Source organism: Anas platyrhynchos, chromosome 25 (assembly GCF_047663525.1).
Source record: "Anas platyrhynchos isolate ZD024472 breed Pekin duck chromosome 25, IASCAAS_PekinDuck_T2T, whole genome shotgun sequence".
Classification (NCBI taxonomy): Eukaryota; Metazoa; Chordata; class Aves; order Anseriformes; family Anatidae; genus Anas; species Anas platyrhynchos.
In genome coordinates, this window is record NC_092611.1 from 8,376,322 (window position 1) to 8,391,261 (window position 14,940).

Genomic DNA, 14,940 nt, shown 5'->3' on the forward strand with positions numbered 1-14,940 from the left:
CAGACAGAGCTTCAGCATTCGTGGTAACCACCCCTACCTCATCCATCTCTAGATGGCCTCAGCAACACCCGAACTGCTGCTCATGCATTGCTGTGAGAGCTGCCTGCAAGGGCAGAATAAAAAAACAGTGCTGCACCTTCACACACTCATGTGCCTGTCTCTTGTTTCCTGCTCGTTTTTTCCTTCTTTTTCCCATTTTCAACGCCATTTATGACATCTGATACTTCCATTACTCCCTTGGCAGTGTGAATGAATAGGTTAAAAGCTTGCTAAGCAGTGTACAAGGTTTACTAGAAGTGCATGAGGAGTCACGTTGATTTAACATGAGCATTATGTGTTCATTAAACCATTTTGTGCATTCGTCTTTTTAGGACGGAGCCCAGAGCAGCAGGTTCATGCTCTAATTGACGGGGAGGAACACCCCCAGTATAGTGTTACGGTATGAGAGAATAAGTGCTGGTCAATTTGATCAAACCAGCAGAAACAATTTCTTTTCAAAAGAAATGTGTCTTCTGAGTTTTATTTGGCCAAATAAAAAAAATAAAAAAAAAAAAGTCATCACCTGTTCTACATTAATTCATTGAGAATGCAAAGGGTATCGTGGAAAAAAAGAAGCACATAGCCCCCCAGTGGTTTTGGAAGAGTCGTTTTTCAGAGATCTCCGTTTCCCTGCTGCAGCCTGGCCTTGTACTACAGTCTGTACTGATATGCTGCTGCTGAAATAATACGAGAAGGGAAGATTATCATGTTTACTTTCCCACACAGAACAAAAACCTGTTGCTTTTCTGCTCACACTTTGTAAGCAGCATATGTTTTACATATTGGCCTTTTATAAGATCACGTCTTGAGTCATCTGAATATAAAACCGTCCTTTCATACATCGCAGCCCTACATATAACACCACAAATATCTTATCTCCTATGCATATGGCAAAAATGTCAGATTGCTGCGGAGACGTCCTCTTCGTTTCAGCTAAACATGACTGGCTGCTGATTCCACACCGATACCCACTCACCACTCATTAATATTAACGTGGCACTCGCTCTGTTGCTGTTGGCACAGGGCAGGCACTCTGTCGGTGTCCAGGTCACCGGAGCTGCTCCAGGAAGCCCACGAGAGCTGCACACCCCCACACTGTGCCTGCCTGCTCCCCCTGTGTGCCAGCGAGCTTGGCAGCCCCCCAAATGGAGCAAGAGGTTCCCCCCCGTGCCATTGTAAGGCTGCATCCTCGCTCCCGCAGCACCAGAGGGGCACAGGGCAGCCGCAGGGGCACCTGGAGGTGCCAGCAGTCCCCTTTTCTCCCACACCAAACTGGGATATATGGAGTGGAGCTAAGTACAGGCAGGCAGAGGACTGGTTCATTGAGCACTACCTACTGAGCACTCCCCACTTTACCAATATACTGGCTCAATTAAAAAAAAAAATAAAAAAAAAAAATAAAAAGCATTTCTGCTGTTTGTCCTGCAACAACACTAATCCTGCTCCTGGTGCCAAAAAAAAAAAAAGCCACCACACCAAATGCTGATTCTCAGAAAAGAAAAAGCTCTCTCCTGACAACCAATACCTCCACAGCTTGGAGGTGCTGGTGCTGCTGGTTTCAGCACAGAGAAATTTAGCCTGAAGCTACAATCCAAAAACAAAACACCTTCAATAAACAGCACAGAAATCCTCTGAGAGCCACAATCACAGTGCTCCTCTGCCCGAGGAGGCCAGGGCCAAGCAGTGGCTCCCTGCTGGGCTGGGGGCGCGCACCGACCACAGCACACCAGTGACCTGCCACACGTTGTGGCCACCTCCCAGCCTCTCACCGCCACCTGGAATCTCTGCAAGCCTCTGGCAATGTTCTGGACTCACTTCTGATAGAAGCAGTTGTCAAAGAGATCCTTTTCAAAGTCACTGGGATTCGCGCACAGCTCACGTTAGACCTTAAGCCCCCGGGCACACTCTGAGGCTTAACACAGGGCCACGTTTCCTTGCTGGTCTGGGTGCTCATGGAATTTAGCCTGGGTCCTCACAGTGAAACCGGGTCCACCCGAGCACCAGCCCACTGTCTGCTCTCTGTCCCTTGCTGGCCACCAGCAGAAAGTCCTCTGCTGGGGCAGGAGAGCAAAGGAGAAACTGCAACCGTGCCCTCATCAAACGGCTCCAACTTAAAAGCCCAAAGATTCACTGCTAAAGCTTTTGATTCAGCAAGAAACGTAGCCTTAAGTGTGGATGAATAAATAGCAGCTGTAGAGCAAGAGCTGCCATCTTCTCTTGTAAAGCCTAAGGGCGAGATTAGGCTGAGGCCCCTGGCGCGTCTGCACACCTTGGAGGTCCATGCGAAGCCCCTCTGGAGCTGGTGGGATTGTGCCATGGGGCAGAGCGGGCAGGATGCCTGCAGCTGGTGCACGAGGTGGCTTTTTGCACTGCCAAACACACCGGGCACCTCACTGCCATGGCTCGTGGTTTGGGCACCTCACTGGCTCCAGTTGGAGGCTGTGGATGTCTTACCAGCCTGGCCCAGCTCCCACCACAGCAATGACAAAATCCACACGGACACCAGTGGCAACAAGATTTGCTTCTAAACACTTCAACGTCTCTGGTAACATGTCAGAATATTGCACCCTCACTCCCCTGGTGCAGGGAGTTACTCATCCTATCCATAATTTAACACCACAGAGCCCAATAACGCACTTGAATTAAAGCTTATCTTCTAGGAACCCATCCAATCTCCACTTGAAGACGATGGTGAATTTATCATTTCCTTTGTTAAAGCGCTCCAGTGTTTAATTACTCTCATTGTTATGAAGGTGTGTGTTATTCCAAAGCTGCGTTTTTCTGTCTCAATTTTCCATCCCCTGGCGGGTTTCGGTCCCCACCCCCTAACAGAAGATCCCCCCCGTATCGGGTACATTTTCGGAAGGCAGGCTGTACGTGTTCACCTTGCTCAAGGAATGGGGATGCAGTAAGTCGTCACTGTTTTTACAAAATGTGTGTTTATTCTTCCCTGAGAAGTAGCAATAGTTTTAAATTAATATCAGATAAATGAACTTTTATTTCCATCACTGGAATCAGTTAAGCAGTAAGTCCTCACTGCAGAGCTTTCACTGTGAGATAATTGACCACGGGTGTTATTTATTCTGCATGGAAAATGAAGGAACAAGCATCTTCAAGCTCACTTTTCATAAGGAAACTCTGCTCACATTAGGGGTTGTTGTCATCAGAGCACATCACTCCAACCTTTAAGCCATTTTTAATACTTTTGAAGTGCTAGAAATGTTTTCCTGGAGTGCAAGCTTCCTGCTGAGTGGCATGTAGGGAAATAAAAACTCAAACCGTGGCTGTTCTTGGGAGCTTCCAGCCCACTGTGGCTGCACGCAGCCGTGCACAGACATTACCTGCAACCCCTGCAGGCACCCCTGCGTTCAGGGACCCCACATTTCTCCTGGGTGAGCTCCCCCCATGCCCACGAGCTGCTGCGGAGCCCAACACCACACCGAGGGACTTTTCCCTCCCGGCACGGAGTGCTGCCAGCGGGCTGGGCCATCGCAAAACCAGCCCAGCTGTGACCGTCAGTGGCTCCGATTTACCAAGATGTGCAAATTCACACAATTCGCACAAGAAAATGGCCGTTTTGCTGACGCTTTGCATAAAACAACAATTCAGGGAAAAGGCAGGAAACCAAGCAAAGCAGCAGACCCTGTAGCTGAGAAAAGGAGCCGGAAAGACTTACAAACATCAAGTACTGCTGCTTTACCTTGTGGCACACTGCGAGCAACACGCTGCTCTAGCATGGCTGTGGTTACTGTGGTAGGAAGTTTCAGCACAGCTGATCCTTGCCCGGCGAACTAAAACTAAGAAGGTTGCAAATGCACCTCATTACAGCCTTTATGAGCACAGCCTGGCAAGCAAAACACTCCGTTTAGACCAGGCCAAAGCAGCGTATTTTCATAATTGCTGAGCACGTTCAGCCAGCAGCATCCATCCCCTCACCGTCTTCCCACCTCCTGCCACGGTTACTGCCTGCCCTCCCCTGAGATAGCCCAGATAAAAAACCTACCAGTCTATAAAACAAAAGGGTATAAAAGAGCACACAGGGTGTATGCATCCCTGTTTCATTTTTATTATCAGTATTAATAATAATGGCCATCCAAGGCTTTTCAATCGCTCTTATTATTTGAACACCTGCTCTTCTCAACGTTGGAATGATTGTTATTTGAGAGAGGCAGTTAAAATGGTTAATGGTGCAAATAAATGAGTCTTTCAAATGTCTCTCTCCTTTGTCACCAATTCCTGGGTAATTTCTAGGTGATGTAACTGTTCTGTTTATTTACTGTACACCAGTACAGACGACCTGCAGTCGGGCTCGGACACCTCCAGCATCACAGCTCTGGTGCTGCTGGCCCTGGAGCCCTGGCAGGGCAGGGACCCTGGCACCTGCAGCTCCTGCTCTGCGAGGGTTGCTGGTGGGACGCTTCTGACATCCCTGTGACGACCGCATGCTGCTGGAATATGCTCTATCTTTGATTTTCATTTTGTTAGTTTTCCCTTTCCTTACTTTGACTTATTTTATTGTGACCTACTTCTCCTTCTTTTCATATTTTATTCTATTTAAAGAGGCTTTTATTTTTTCTTGAAACATTTTTTTTTAAGGAAAACATACCATCTGTGTTTATACATTTTTAAATATTGTTTATTCTAGCTTCTGAAGTAACGGTAGTGTATAAAGGATTTTTATCCCATTTTCTTGTATTATGCAATAGCTTTCCTGTTTTTAAACACTGGCATCTTTTGAGGTTCTGATTTAGCTCAAATTTGTTATGCATCTTGGCAAACCAGCGATAAAACCCACCAAAGCACTCAATTCTCTCTTCACAGCGGGCCTGATCCCCTCAGCCCAATGCTTCCCTGTCCCCGGTGAGAGGCGGGGGAGTCCCGCATCCCCCCCGGCGCAGGACGGGCTGCTGAGCTGCCGCCTGCTCGTCCTGGGAATTTGAAGACACCAAATATCAAACGCATCGGCTTCAAACAAGGTAACAGCAGCTCTCGCTGGAACACCGACTCTGGAGCGCCTTGATAACGTCTGTGGCTTTCACACTCATCATTCTCCTATTGAAAATGCATCTCTCTCCTCTGACTGCACAGCTTCCATGCAGGAACAGGAGAAGGAAACGGCGTGAGCCACCTCTCCGCACACACCTGCCTGAGAGCAGCTCTCCTTTTCTGAATGGCACATTTATTTTGATAGTATTAGTTACACGAGCGTTTATGTGCATAACGCTCTGAAAGCTCAATCAATATAACCCTTATGATTGCAGAGGTTTTGAATAATAAAACAACATTTTGCACTCGCAATCTCATTATTTATTTAATCAAAGTGCTTTATGAAAAATTACCAACTGGTTGGAACATTTACTTGCTTGTAAATGACCAACAAATGAGATGCAACCAAGCCTTGTGCAAGCTGCCATTAAAGTATTTCTACCAAAGGGAAACTTTCTGGGCTATTTGGCATTGTGTGTCCATCCAAGAACCTACATTAGTTTTAAATTATTCTGGCATAAATGAAGGTAAGAAACGAGTTGAAATGAGCGTGGTGCACTATTTCTGCTCTTCCCCTGGTCTTTCATGCTGTATGGAAGTTTAATCACACGGCGTTACTTGCAGAAGCCCAACACTTCAGTGCAGAGGCTCTTTTGTAGAGATGATAGGGAACGCCATCAAACATTCCTTTTCATCTTTCTCTCTCATTTCTTTAAAAGGCAAATGGAACGCAAATGACATAATATATAATGCATCCCTTTGGTTCCTGCCAATGTATTTTAGGTGTAAGAAATGATAAGGATTTCTGTTTGTTTACTTCCAAGCGAATTCAGAAAAGTACATCTATGACTTTGCCTGAAGACATGAAATGCAGAATGAGGACCCTGCCCAAGAGCGCAGGAGCCAGGCTGCGGACTTCAAATCACAGCAAAATTGTCTGCTGCTTCATTTGAAACAAATCTTTATCTGTCCTACACTGATTGCAGCTGAGGCTTCTTAAGAGACTCAGCACTGAGGCTGTCTCATGGTCCATGAAAGGTGCCAAGCTGCCACATTGGCATTCCAGCCCAAGTTCAGAGCCTCTGGATATGGCAACGTGAATAACAGTGTATTTTTGGACGTGGTAGTTAAAAAAATTACTTGAAGGCAAATATAGAGTGTCTGGGTTTTTCAATTTAATTTAATAAATTATCTTGGTTCCAGTAATTATTTATTTGAAATAGGAATTTGCTGAGAGGCCTCAAGTCCTTTTAATACTATATTAATAATGTAACCATGGATTACTGATACAATTCTAAAGCAAGTTTAAAAGAAATGCATCACTTATTCTGTTGAGGCTTTAAAGCAATTCTTGCCCTGAATGTACAATTGTTCCAGATGGAAACACCCCCCCCCCCCTTAATGTCACCAAAAATGCAACAGAAGTATGATCCTGTTCTTAAACCAGCTCTCTGCCCACTTCAATAACAGTATCACCTTCCTTCTCAAACATCACCAAATTCAAGTTTTATCAGACGCTTCAGCTGAACATTTTTCTTCACGGTTTTCTCAATCAACACATCAGCATCTCCACAGAGCTGGCGGCAGTGACGCAGTTTCCATTAACTGGGTTTCGTGGGGAGCAGACGCTGAGGATGCAGTGCACAAGACATCCATAACAGCCCCTCCACCCCATCCAGGCCCTGCCTGCCTTATGATGCTGCCCTGAACACCACCAGGGGACCCTGCCCATGCCTTCATGGCATGTCCCATGTCCTGACGTCCTGCCAAGCGTGTCACACATCAGGGGACCGGTGAACATGAGCGCTTGTGCCACGAACGCCTCCTCCCGCCAGGATAACCGACCTCTCCCTGCCCATGTCAAAGAGCACAGGCTAAAAATTGCTGTCCATCAGCATTACTTTCATTTCATTTTGAATGGAAAGCCTCTTTTCAATGCTGTCTTCTAGCCCGACAAAAGAAAAAATGAGAAGTACAAAACGTGCGTTTTTTCCTTTTAGCTTTCATTTTTGCCCCCTTAGCCCTACTCTTCTCCTCTCCTTTCTTCCTGCTGCAGTTCACTGTTGCAAATGAAAGGAAGGGTGAGAGAAAGGAAGAAAGTGGAAAAAAATCATTTCAGTGTTTGGGGAAGCATTGGTCATGAGTACTTCAGTTTTTAAAAGTGGTTTTGGCCTTTTTATTTTATTTTATCCTTGCTGGCTCTTGGAGCTGCAGCGCTCTGAGCAGAGATGCTGATGGTGCTTCTCTGGAGCAAAGCGGCAGTTTTGCCAGCCCTGCTCTGCCACTGCTCAGCTCCCACCTGAGACCACATCATCGCCCCGGTGCAGGGAAACCTGCTGCCTGCTCGCACAGCGCCTGCAGATGATGGAAGGATCGGAACTGGCACGAGTCTGGCGCCAGCCAGCAGCAGATAACCAGCGACAGGGGAGCAGCGAGAGGCCACGCCAGCCCCGTGATGCTGAGCGAGCAGCCAGGCAGGGCATCCATCACCTGGCGCTGTGACAGGGGCGCTGATAAGCTGATGTCCCCGTCCAGCATCAGAACAAGGTCTTCCTCTGCCTGTTGGTGATGCTCTGGGTCTTTGTGCTGCACGGGATTTCCATCAGTGAGGGCACAGGAAAATTCCCATATAGAGGAGAAGGGAGGAGAACTCCATGGGAAAACAACCTCCAGCTTTCCCGGGAGCACAGGCAAGTGACAGAGAGCATGTGCCCTGCTGGGTTAAAGCAGCGCTGCTCCCAGGTTTGTTGGGACAACATCGTTTCATCTTTTTAGGACCTGTTGCAAATATTTACCATTTATGTTGCAACACGCATGCAAATAGTAAGTTCCACTCTGCCTTTCAAAGCGAATGTGGCAGCAGGAATGGCATGAATAAATACACACCAGGTGGCCAAGGCCCACAGACCAAGAGGGAAACTTAATGTGTCATCAGCAGAGAGAAACAAAACTATTTTTATTTTGATTGACTCCATGTTGCAAATAACACTGCTACGATTCCCCTCTGAATTCCCTGTTTTCCCTTGCTTGACATGCCCCTGGCCTCCCACTCTAGCTCATCTCCTCTTTTATTTGCTTCTGCACTTGGAACAAATATTTTATGCATGTTTATACAATATTTTTTTATGATCCAGTCTGTCACTGTATTTCCAAAGTAAATGAAATATGGCACAGCAGTTTTATGTACCAGGGTGAAATCCATTTAATACGTATGTAAGGCCACCTCCTTGGACAGCAAGTCATATAAATATAGTTAACGGCACATTAAAATTTGTTTACTGCAGAAGGCAAGTTTGTTTTCCAGTTCAGTGTTCAGAAAAAGAGTCCCTGCAGCTAAAGGTAGCACCATGCTAGTGACTTCTTCACTTGGGAGCTCCTTTACAAGGCAGCTGAATTTCCCCTGCCAGCACACAATGGTTTTCTGTCCACCCACCCCCCACCATTTCTCCTCCACCTTTCCATGTCCCTCTCAGTCCTTCGCCCTTTCCACGCTGCTATTTGGGTGTAAACCGTAGATAGGTGCAAATGAGAGCAAATATCTCGTGCTACAGCAAAGCAAACGAAGAGAAAACAAGACCCTTGAACATCTCACTTATAGCTTTGCTTCAGGCTGGCCCATTCACATTTTTTGTTCCCTTAGAAATCTCTGGGACCCGTTTCCCCTCCCAAGCACAGCAACCAGCTCAGCCCTGACTTTCATGAAGTCCTTGCTGCACGCCGACAACCTGCAGCATCGGAGTGGCACCGCCCTCGTTAAGACAGGCTAAGAAATGGCAAAGTCCTGAGAAAAATCCCTGGCAGCTCGTGTAGGCAAGGCTGGATGGCTGCACAGGGCTGCTGCAGCCCAGCCCCGGGCACCACAGCCAGTGCTGCCCCCCAGCTCTGGGCACCGCTGCAGAGATAACGGGGTCTGCAGTCAGGGCTCGAGCCTGGCTGCAGAGAACCTGGAATATAAAACCTTCAGCTCCCCCCCTCCTCCTGCTGCTGTTGATGATAGCCTTTTACTGGAATAACTCACTGATGCTGACAGATAAGCTTTTAGGCTAGTGAAATCTCAGTGACACTTTAAGTGCCCTAAATGACAAAACAAGGACGTGCAAAATTATCCTGCCCATCCTTGATAAAACACACTTGTCAGGCACTCGCATGCCGTTTCAGATGCATGACCCCGACGAGGACGGGCCACCCCACACCCTGCACGGCCACAGCATCCCCAGAGCCTCCTGCAGGAGGGAGGAGGAGGACACCCGGCTCCTCCTGGGGCGCTGTGACCGTGGGGGTCCCAGCAGTGGGCAGAGGGGTGGCAGGGGAACAGCAAAACCCCTCCTTGCATCTGCTGGTACTGCCAGGTCCCGCTGGGGAAGCCTCCATTTATCCGGTCATCAGATCCAATTAAATTCCCATGACTTGGGCTGCTGATGAGCGGTACCAGTTCTCACTAATTAAACCAGGCAAGATTTAAAAATGCCCTGATGCTTTGTCCTCACAGGGGAAGGGAATGCAGAATAGGGCGGGCAGAAGGAAGAGAGGGGAGAACAAAACACAGAAGCGGCGAGTCCCCCTGTCTGCAAACAGCCCATTGCCCTCGGGTTACCCATCACCAAGGGACCAGCACTGCCCTGGGAGGCTGGAGCACCGTAACCTGCCCACCGACACCGCTGTGGCAAGGAGCAACACGGCTCTGATCATTGCCGGGTGTTCTGCACAGAGCAGAGGAGATGGAGGCTCTCTCTGGCAGAAGGGAACCATCGCTGCTGCCAGGCAGAGCTGCCTCTCCGTGCTGTTTCCTGAGTGATGGATGAGAACAAAATGGCTATAAATTGCTGGGTACTGAAGCAATGTTTTATCTGTTGTGCTGGAGGAGCCATGAACGGTGGGCTTTGCGCTCTGTGCAGGGCGCCAGCTGCCAATCAAGTGTCAAGTGGCATCGCGAGGGAGAGGTGATGGAGATCAGCAACGAGCACGAAGGGAGGCACGGCTCAGGAGACAGATGTGCGCCCGTCCGGGCACTCAGCTCGCGAGGGCGGCAGGCAATAAAAACGCAGATAAGTCCCAGTGCCTGCTGTATGCTCCATCCCCAGATGCTGCGGTTGCTGTTAGGTAGGCAGAGATTGCACCTGAACGCTCCCAGCTGTTTGGGGAGATCACTGGGCCATGTCCATCCCAACACAGAATCAGGGAGCGGCTGCTCCCCAGCACCGGCGGGTGGAAGACAATCAATGGGTGTCATTAGCGAGACAGACGGTGTGGTACAGACTAAAGGAGCACATCTTTTGAAAAAGAAACCAATTAGCTAGTGAGCTAAGTGGCACGTAATTATCTCCGCAGCACTCCGTGCTGAGGGAAGGTTGCTGTAAACGGCCAGGAAAACTAACAAATAATTCATATGAAATACCTTTTGTTGCCCTAAGACAAAGATAAAGCGGGTGCCTTCAGCTGGCATCACGTACCACAGAAATCCCTCTTGCTGAGCAGCTCCTGGAGAGCCAGGGGGGCTCTGAGGGGCCTCCCCCCGCTCGCAGTGTTGCACCCACCCAGTCTTGTGTTTTTCTGAGGGAGCCCCGAGATGAAGCCCCTCTATTCTCCCCTCCCCTCTTTAAGAACAAAGCTGTTTAAGGAGGTTTTGCATTCCTCTTAAAATACAATCGTGATGCCATGGAGACTGGAGCTTCTGAATAGCAGTCCCCAAACCTTACTCGTACTCCAAAGATTACAGTGAAAGGTATTCTGTTCATTTCATGTGGCGCTTTTTTTTTTTTTTTTTTTTTTTTTGCATTTAATCACAGAAGTCAATGTTTTATTTGCTTGATAAAACCAGCAGGGGTGGTGGGAAGAATCCCCCTCAATCAGAAAAAAGTCAGCAAGAGAAAAACATGAACGCTTGCAGGTTTTTCTTCCCCAGTACACCTGGAAGCAGTGCCTGGGCTGAGGACACGAATCCTGTCTGTGTGCAGAGCAGCCCAGGTGCCCTGAGAGCGTGGAGCACTTGGGGAGCTCCCATGTCCCCACTGCAGCCCCTGGCACAGCACTGCCCACAGCATAAACCCATCAGGCTCTTCTGATAACACGCACATTTGGCCAAGGCAGCATTTGACTTTCTGTTACTGTAAGGACAATGGTTTCAGAGCAAACAGACAGACAGATACAGATGGGCAAACAACAACAAGATTATGTATGTGTATCAGGCTGCAAGAAGTCCGTTCGTTCCCAATCTGCTCTGATCTGGTGTAACACTACTGCTTTAAAAATAAAAGCCTTGTACTGGAGGGAAAGGAGGCGATGCTGAAGAGGTTTTACCACAGAAGGCAGCACATCCTGACAGCAGTGGAGATCCCTAGATCACTTTGAACTGTTTTTTTTATGGTCCCCCCTACACACCCCAGCCCAGGCGTTTTCTGGCGCACAGAGCAGGAGCAGTGCCTGCCCCCGAGCTGCCAGCGCAGGCAGCGGGGAGGAGAGCGCTCTCCAAACTTTGCAGAGGGGAAATGAAGCGCAAAGAGATTAAGTGACCTGCTTAGGGTCACATGGGGAATTGGTGGCAGAGCTAAGAATTGAGCTGGGATCTCCAGGGTCTGAGCACAAACTACTCCTTCCCCTTTCCCTTCAGCTAGCCAGGTTAAAAATAAAACCATGTTTCCTTTCTGCTCAGCAGAAATGTGACTTTTCAGCAGAGAAGCCAGTTCTGTTAACTGCCTGGACTGCGGCATCACCAAACGCTGCCTGTTTCTCCGCAGCGCTCTCATTCTCTGTGTTTTTAGGGATGCGTGTGAGTATATAAATACATGTATATACGTGTGTACATTAATTAGGTTACTTGGCATTTTCCTCCCCATAATTATAGTGGAACCTCTTCACAGGCCCCTTTGAAGGGAACCTCTGTTGGCTAAGAGAAACTTTTCATCGTCAGCCAGTGCTCCGCAGCGCCTGCTCGCATTGTTCACTTCAGTCAGAATAAAACTCCTTCTGATAATGAAGGAGAAAAGGCTTTCACTTCTGCGTGCTGTCACACAAGCAGCCTGCCAGTGCTAGGGATATGAGCAAGCAGACTGCTAGCCACAGCTCAGGATGGGAAGAGTAAGATCATGATGGCTTTGATTGCTTGGTTTAATCCATACTGCACCAGCCGGACACGAGCTCCCTTTGGGGACAGCTCGTGGTGAGTTGCAACTTCAGGCTGACATTGTTTGTAGAGGAAACAATAGGCTCTGATTGCTTTGGGCCCAATTAAGTGCTCTCCGATGTACAAAGGTAGGTATGTGTTATGTGTAGCACTACCTCCTCTGGGATAAAGCATTCCATGCAGAAAAAAAACAAAACAAAAAACCCTTCTGGGGGCTCTGTGTTTTAGTTCTACCTCCCCCACCAGCCGCAGCCATGTCAGATCTCATTGCACACAGGCAGGCATACCTGGACATGAGCTTGTTTGCAGGGCAGATGCCAAACCCTTTTTTGGATGGGATATGTCTGAATTGATATCTGCAACAAACCTTCAAAAAAACCCAGAGGACTGGAGAACAGCTGGTGGAAGGCTCCTGTGCTTTGCCTGCTGCTTATTCAGACAATTTGTATCAGCTCATTGTCCCCCTGAGTTTTCCAACCTGTTGTGTCCTTCTGTTTTCTCTTGTCTGCTAACTAAGATCTTTGGGGCAGGAGCTGTCTTTTTTATTTTTATTTTTTTCCCCTGCCAGGGCTGCATGACTGCGAGCTCTGCCCACCAGCAGCCCCAGACCACAGCCAAGATGGACAAGCATGATGGATGAAGGAGGACTGAAGGACAAAAAATACAGCTTGGGTGAGAAGTGAGACAACACTGACCACCTGGGGTTCCCACCTAAGAGAAGCTAACTGTGATGGCAGGGGAAAAGGGATGGGGCAGGAGTTCCCCTGACCTGTTTGTTGCTGTGATCAGCGCTGCCCATCCAGCATCACCTGCTCCAGTTGCTGTACAGGGCTAGGGCGAGCACAGCACATCCAGCACATCAACAGGTCTGGCATGGAAAATACACGAGCCCACTGATGGGAGGTGCACAGACGCCTGTCAGAGTTTAGCTGCAATCACAGCTATAAACACTCCTGCCTTTCCTCCACCTGAGGTTTGATACTCGAACCAGTGCTCACGAACAGACCCCGAAAACAACAGCCACACACACTGAAGCGAGCGGTGCCATCAGCCCTGAGCTAACGGAGCCGCTGCTGTTGCTGCGTTTGGTCTTGAGGTGTCTCCCAAATACAAATATCTGCAGCGCTGAGAGCAGAGCGAGCGTAAAGAAAAGCAGCTCCGAGTCTTTTCAGGAACCATGGCAATGAAGCCAGGACTGAAACACCACTCAGAGCCCACAGCTTTCTCTTTGGCAGCTATTTTAAGAACGCAGAGCTCCCGTGGTCAAAGGGAAGTGTTAAAGGTACATATTGTCTTTACAGGTATAATCCCTTTGTTTCAGAACGGAAAGAGAATCTCCTGCAGAAGCGAGCACTGTTTGGTTCCTCATTCGCAAAGGGAAGGAGAAGCCGCAGCTCAGGCCACAAGCACTGCTCTGCCTGGAAATGGCTGGGGGAGAGAGAAACCTTCAGCCTCACGCTGCTAGGACACCTTGGTCTTCCAGCTAGCGGGGGCTTGGGCCGGGACCCGTAACCTGCAGCCCTGTGCATCACCCACAGCCAGCTTCTGGCCCTTCCCCTGCCCTCCTGGCCAGGACCAACACAAGGATGGGATGGGCAGCTAGACAAAATCCCCTTCTCTTTCACCTGCAGGCACACACACCAGTGGTGTTTGATGAAATGCAGATGGCTGAGAATAGACGGAAAGCACATTTACATGGTGTTCACCAGCACTGCAGGGATGGGGCAGCACCTCCAGGGCCTGCTCCGAGCTCCTGGGGCCACTGAGCTTCATTGCTCCTTGGGGGGGAGACAAGCAGGACAGGCAGTCAGCAAGACAAACAGCCACGCTGGAGCCATTTGTTCAAAGGACTATTCAGCCCAGAACGTGGCGATTTATCTCCCATGCTTTCTAAAATAAATATTTCATCTCTGGCTTCTTGGCTCCATCATCCAGTGTAGTACCTACCCCGTGCCTGGTGTCCCTTCTCCCTGCAGGGAATTGGCTGGGGAAAAATGAGCAAAGCATGTTTACATCTTCCCACTGAAAGGGGATTCCCTCCATTTTCACACTTGTAGCTATCAGGACTGTAAAAATCTGGATGCAGTGCTTGGCCAGCACAGGCAGAAGATACCTGCTGAGAAGCCAAGCCTACAGCTCTGTAGTGATGTCCCCTGAAGAAATGTGCTTCAGACATAATCCTATTTGTAACCCGTTCTCACACCCACAAGAATCCACCTAGTCAAATATCACAGGCAGCTTTTAAAAGGTCTGCGCAATTTTCTAATCATCAATAATATGAGTAGATAAACTAAGGCTAATCAAATCACCCGCTTCAGAACAAAAGGTTATCAGTTAAAAAAAAAAAAAAAAAGAGGGGAAATGTATTCCTTTCATGTACAGCTTTACAGAATTAGCCAGGAGTGCTCAGTGCGCGTTTGATAGACTCAGAGCCACTGAGGTGTGCACCAGCCTCCGCAGAGCCGGGATGCTGCTGTGCTCTGCCGTGCCTGACTGCACCAAAATCCCCAAATGCTCTGCATTACCTAAGGAGAGCCTGGGGCCAGCCGTGGGGTTCGACCCCTGCATGCAATTCCCAGGAGCACGATGCAAACGCAGCCTGAGATTTCCATGCCCCGTCCCTGCCTGTCCCTCGGCACAGGCGCCTCCGGCCGGCCTCTCCTCCGCACCCGCTGCGGTGGGATCTGGAGCCAGCTGGAGGGCTCTCAGATAAGCTTGGATGAGTCTTCCTAGAAAAACCATCTCTCTCTAATGCATCAACTTCAATTTCAGGCAGCAAAAATGCAGACAACATA

General features: G+C 48.8%; 1 long non-coding RNA gene across 1 annotated transcript in view; it reads right to left on the minus strand.

Moving 5' to 3' along the window:
• The window catches only part of LOC119713710 (uncharacterized), a 45,059-nt gene that overhangs the window by 1,265 nt on the left and 28,854 nt on the right, over positions 1 to 14,940 (minus strand). The window lies entirely within an intron of this gene.